The sequence below is a fragment of the Rhinopithecus roxellana genome, chromosome 21 (genome assembly GCF_007565055.1).
Source record: "Rhinopithecus roxellana isolate Shanxi Qingling chromosome 21, ASM756505v1, whole genome shotgun sequence".
NCBI lineage: Eukaryota > Metazoa > Chordata > Mammalia > Primates > Cercopithecidae > Rhinopithecus > Rhinopithecus roxellana.
The window spans coordinates 46,190,529-46,196,809 of record NC_044569.1 but is presented as its reverse complement, the minus strand read 5'-3'; the positions used below and the strand labels follow the sequence as shown (position 1 = coordinate 46,196,809).

Here is a 6,281-nt window from a genome sequence, read left to right as displayed (position 1 = left end):
AATGTCTGTGCTCATAAGAATCATTTGGCTTCACTGATTGACTTTATAATAGGCAAATATCACAAATGAACTCAAATTATAAATTTTAATTAGTAAAATTTTGCAATTTGCCTGTTTTACATTTTGGTTCCAATTAAGATTTCATTTGAAAAAAGCTAAAATAATTGAAAACCACAGCAAAAGCCAAAGGGAAGCAGGGTAGTTGAATTCATGTTTGTGTATATATGCATGTAGTGATCACTGCATTCATCTGATCATTTAAATTCATTAAACCCCTCCTATGTGACATCGACTGTACCGTGGGCTAGAGATTGAGAACTTAATAGAACACAGACTCTGACATCTATGTCAGGGACTCCATTTTGGTAAATGGCAACCACAATTCAGTAAGATGTTTAGGCTGAAAGCCATGTTGTCATTCTTGAATAGTATGTTTCTCATGCATCCTATTTGTAATCCATCAGCAAAGCATTTTGGGTCCCCCTTTACAGCACTACCTGACTTTAACCTCTTTTCCTGTTCTTCATTATCCCCACCCTAGTTCCAGTCAACATTATCTTCCACACTTATCCTTCTGTATGGTTTCTTCCCATATAGTAGCCAAAATGATTTAAAAAGAAGAACATAAAGGAGGTCATGACATTCTGTTCGTTTTAGCTCTTCCATGGCTGTATAGTACTTTTCTTATTTACTTTTTAAGTGGTATTACTTTTTAAGTGGTAAAATGAACAAATGTTGTACCCATAAATTCTACTTTCCAAAAACAGGAGCTTTTTAAAAAGAAAATCACGTAATAGTTTTTAAAAGGCACTGGGATTCCTCTGCTTCTAGATCATTGCTTGGCTAGAAAAATAAAGTTTGTTCTACCAGGAATGACAAGTTAGAACTGAGTATTCTCCAAATTGGAAATTCTAGAGTGTAGGGTCACTCCGGGCAAAGATTATTCAGTTCTCATCCTCAACTACCTATCAGAAGGGTTAAACCAGGTCAAAACAGTCCAGCATAATTAGGCTTCATCAAACAATGTCATTATGCTCTTCTAAGATGCAAATAAACCAAATAGGAAATACTAAAATCAAAATAATATTTGACACTGTCATAGAAATTGTCAGTTCCTTGTTGTATCCCCCCCTTCTATAACATTAATAAAGGGAATATTTTACTGCAGAGAATATTTTATTTTATACATCACTAGCCATGAATTTTTGCCATTAGTTATTATACAAATGCTGCCTAGTGCCATTATCCAAATGGCATAAGCATTTTATGTCCACAATTCACTTCTATAGTTATAAGTAGAATTTTCATGATTTACGTAAGTACATCTATCAGTGAAGATTTAATACTGAGATGCAATCTAACATCCGTATATCTGATGTTTTGTAGAAAAGATATATTTTAATCTCTTTTCATTTAAGTGACCTTACATAAAAAATAAACTAATAATTTAGCAGTTCCAAGTCTCCAAAGGGCATTTTCAAATGTACATAAAAGAAATGGTCACAGAGATGTTTAAGAAGCATCTTCATGTCCACATTCCCTTGTAACTGTTGTACCATTTTCTCCTCCAACTGCTTCCCTTTGCCTGCAAGAGGGGCTCGGATAAGATGGATGTTTTGCTTGACTTCTTTGATATCCTGAACTTTCTGTAGCTCTTTATTCTTCTTCAATCTGTTCGTTATACATTTAGCTTGGTGTTTCTGTTTGATCTCTTCAACTCTCTTCGTTGCATCAATAGTTTTATTCCATAGCTCTCGCTGGTATGTGATAGGTTCATTTCTACATTTTTCAAATTCAAACGAATTATGTACTGTAAGTTTTTACCAGCTGCTTCCGGAATGCTTTGGTCACCCAACTTTGCGAGGATTGTGCTTCTTTTTAAAGTTTTCATGGCATTTAGATTTACAAAATCTGAACACCTTGCAATCATTTTGGACAAACATCATGCCGTGGCCAGGGTAGATGGGCCCTGAATAGAAATAACTGCTTTTTTTTTTTTTTTTTTTTTTTTTGAGACAGAGTCTCTTTCTGTCGCCCAGGCTGGAGTGCAGTGGCGCGATCTCGGCTCACTGCAAGCTCTGCCTCCCGGGTTCACTCCATTCTCCTGCCTCAGCCTCCCGAGTAGTTGGGACTACAGGCACCCACCACCACGCCTGGCTAATTTTTTTGTATTTTTAGTAGAGACGGGGTTTCACCGTGTTAGCCAGGATGGTCTCAATCTCCTGACCTCGTGATCCACCCGCCTCAGCCTCCCAAGGTGCTGTGCTGGGATTACAGGCGTGAGCCACCACACCCAGCCAGAAATAACACTTTTGATATGCATGTTGAACCCATGTGGGTCTCCACTGACCAAAGGCGAATTTGAGAGTGGCTGTATATTACTATTAAAAAAATCCAAATTCCTGTTCCTCACATATACACATATAAAGTTTCTTTACAATCCAGCACCAATTCTCTCCCAACATAATTTTCTACCCTGCTGTTTCTCGAGATTGAATTCAATCCAAGCATTCTGACCTCCTTGATGTTTGCTGCACACCTCAACTATGTTTCCTTTTTAGTAACCTTGCCCTTGCTGATCACTTAATTCAGGTCTCTGCTCAAAGTTACCCCAGGGAGATTTTACCCTGACTCATTTATATTCTTCTCTATCACCTTACACTGTATTATATATCTATTAGTTTGTAATCTATCTCCTTCACTTGAACATCAACTGCATGACTGCAAGGACTTCACTGTTTTGATGAATCTGGATGGATGGATGGATGAGCTCTAGGTGAGTTGCTCCATTCTTTTCAGTCCTGATTCCTCCCTGACTGATGATGTCTTCTGGACCAGTTTTTTTTTTTTTTTTTTTTTTTTTTTTTTTTTTTTTTTTTTCCTCTGTGCCTCTGTGTTTGCATCTGTGAAATGAGCAGAAATTTCAAGCCGTGGGGTGGGGAGATTGTTAATGGCAGGCTTATTGGTTCCCTTCCTTTCCCACTGCTTGGGTGGCTTTCTACTTCATGCATCAGGCCAGCCTGTTGCTAGGCAGGATAGGAAGCTGGACTATGTGCAAGTGCTGACTAATGCAGGCATCTCTCACCTTATCCCTGAGATGAAAAGCCAGCTCAGGCAGCCCGGGGAAAACAAACACATGGAGTCAGCAACGACTTCTTCTGGGCTTGCATCTTTTCAGCACCCTTCCTACTTCTGTTGACCCACTTCCTACCAGGAACATAATGCAATCCTGATACTGTGTGCTTTCATCATAAGAGGGTGGATTACAAAATTTAACTCATCCACAACTATCTAGTAAATATTTATTCCTCTTTCAGGCATCTTTGCATGAATTTCACAAAGAACGGTCTATTTTCACCCTAAAACCATACACTCCTTTTGTTCAGGTCCAGCTCTTTCACAGCTGTGTGAGTTAGGGCAGGTGTCTCTACCTTTCTGAGCCTCAGTTCTTTCCTCTGTAAGATGTGAACACTAAGACTCATCTCGTCATTGCAATGACAGTTAAATAAAGTTAGAAGTAGAAGGTACCTGACACAATGCATACAGCAGCCCCACAATAAGAAAAGACTGCAGAGAGAAGGCAGTGGATAACTCAGTGAGATTTTGGTTCACGTTGACTTTCTAGAATCCTTTGAATTTCCTCTGTATGCTATTTCTCTTCAAATAAGTAGCCAATCTTGCTTATGAGCACGGAATTGGGAAGTGCTAGAACTGAGGCTGAGATAAATCAAAAACAATAGTTAAAAACATTAATGTTTTCACAAACCTGGATCCATTTGAGCAGAGCCTGTAGCCTGCACACTGTTGGCCATTGGAAAAGCTGTTGGGCACACGGCGTGGCTTCTTTCCCCCACTACCCGTCATGCTTTCCCTCCAGGGTGGGGTGAGCCTGCTGCAGAGTGGGGGCTGGCCTGGACTTCATGTCACTAATCTGTAATCCTAGCCTGGCTCTGGAGGAGGGGACTCCCCTCTTTCCATCCCCACATGGCAGGGATGAGGATGGAGGTGGGAGTCCAGCTTGCTCATTCATGATGATATATACCAAGCCTGTGAGAAATGGAACAGAATGAACACACACAGCTTGTCCTTCATGGAGCTCCACTCTTCCTTACCTTTCATGGTTTGAGCTCCTTTGTGCCGGTGTGAGGTGGGGTGGTTTGGGGCTTCTGCCAGGAAACAGATGGAGTCTTACCAACACCTCCGCTGGATGCTGGAGTTTGCCGGCAGAGGAAAACCTGTGTCGAAAGGCCAGGAATCTGCAGTTTCCTGTATGTGGGTGAACAAAGCAGTTTTGTTTACCTGGAGAACTAGTTTTAGAGCCCATGGCAACCACAGTTTTTGGGGCAGAGTTACTCTGAGATGTCCAGTCAGACCCAGGGCTGGAAAGTCCATGGGTCTCCCAGAAAGGGATGCTGGCTTTTGGGCCGGGATGAGGAGTCTGGATTCCAGCCAAGTGGAGAAAGGAGAGAAGTCAAAAAGGAGGCTGAGGCATCAAACTGATTTCCCCCTCGGGGCTTTTGCCTGTGTGCTCTCCACAGTGCTCTCCCTTCTCCATGTGCGTGGCTTCCTCCTTCCTCTGGTCTTGCCCTCAGTGCACCTTATCCCTGAAGCTTGGCTGGAGTCCCTCCTTCCTGACATCCAGTGCCCCCCACTTCCTATCTCTACAGTGTCCCCAAGTGTTTCCTTCATATATTCAACATGTCTATGGAGGTCTAAGTCAGCATCTGGCAAATAAAGAATAACTTTGATCTGATTAATTTCCCAATTCATCAATGTATCTACTTTGTAATCAATTTCCAGAATATAACAAAGCTGTCTCAATTCAACATAGACTGTAAAAACCAAGCAATTCATGGGCTAAAACTTTCATTTGGCAAAAAGAACATTAATATGAGGGCCTGGGAAGTGTGTCCTCCTCTTGTTGTAAACAAATGCTGCTTATCTGCAAGTATAGAATTCTCACTCAAGGCCTATCTGTGTGGTCAAATGCGGGCCACTTTTGTAAAGTCATTATACTTTAGTGTGCAAGGTGTTACAATTATCATTTTACTTGAAGCCTCCCCCAAGCAAATGATGAAGCCCATTATCAGTGGGATAAGATTAACTTATTTTTACAAGAAACATATGGCAAACTTAGGTGGAGTGAAAACTCGCTTTAACAACCCATGTGTGTTTATAATTAAAGAATTTTAAAAAGAAATGATGTAGAAATGTTAATTGCTGTGTTTGTATGTTTTACCAGGCTGGGACAATTTCTAAACACAGTAATCAAATTAATCACAGCAGGATTTTTCCGGTTCGGTAGAGGAGGAAAGCAGGCAAACAGGCCACAGAACTAGGTCTTCCATGGACCATTATTGTTTTTTCTTTGTTTGTTTGGGTTTTGGCTTTTTTTTTTTTTTTTTTTTTTTTTAAGAGGGAGTCTCACTCTGTCACCCAGGCTGGAGTGCAGTGGCACCATCTTGGCTCACTGCGACCTCTGCCTCCCGGGTTCAAGAGTTCTCCTGCCTTAGCCTCCTGAGTAGCTGAGATTACAGGCACGCGCCAGCACTCGTGGAAAATTTTGTGTTTTTAGTAGAGATGGGATTTCGCCATGTTGGCCATGCTGGTCTCAAACTCCTGACCTCAAGTGATCCACTCGCCTCGGTCTCCCAAAGTGCTGGGATTACAGGTGTGAGCCATTGCGCCTGGCCCCATGGATCATTATTGATCACCTCCCATGCCAGACATTTTCTAGGGGTTAGGAATTCAGCAGGGACAACAGAGATAAACCTGCCTGCCCTATTGGAACTTTCATTCCAGTGAGGGAGACAGACAATAACAAAATAAATGAAATATACAATATAGTAGAAGGTGACATGCGCCATGGAAAAAAGCGGCAGAAATGGGGCGGGGTATGCCCTTTAAAATGGGCCCATCAGGGTGGCACTTAGGTGACATTCAGGCAAAGATTAAGAGGTCGGGGGAGGGGCACGCTAAGCAGAGGGAAAGGCCAATGCGAGGGTCCAGGTGTGTTTGAAGAAGAGCAAGGAGACCAGTGTGTCTGGATGGCAGTGAGCCAGGGCCCGGGGTGGGAGGGTTGGGGGTAGGAAATGAGTCAGGGAGGGAAGGGTGCTGAGCACCAAGGGCCTGCATCCAGTGGAATAATCTATGTGCTTTATTCCGAGTGAAATGTGAAGTCAACCCAAGGTTTCACAGAGGAGCTACATGATCTGACTCACAGTTTTAAAAGATTCCCCAAATGAAACATTTGACAGCCTGTGTTAGTTTGACCAAAACAC

General features: G+C 42.0%; 1 pseudogene; it reads right to left on the bottom strand.

The window, feature by feature from the left end:
* Window positions 1-1,439: 1,439 nt before the first annotated feature.
* LOC104678653 lies at window positions 1,440-5,011 on the bottom strand (annotated as a pseudogene).
* Between the last annotated feature and the right edge of the window lie 1,270 nt (window positions 5,012-6,281).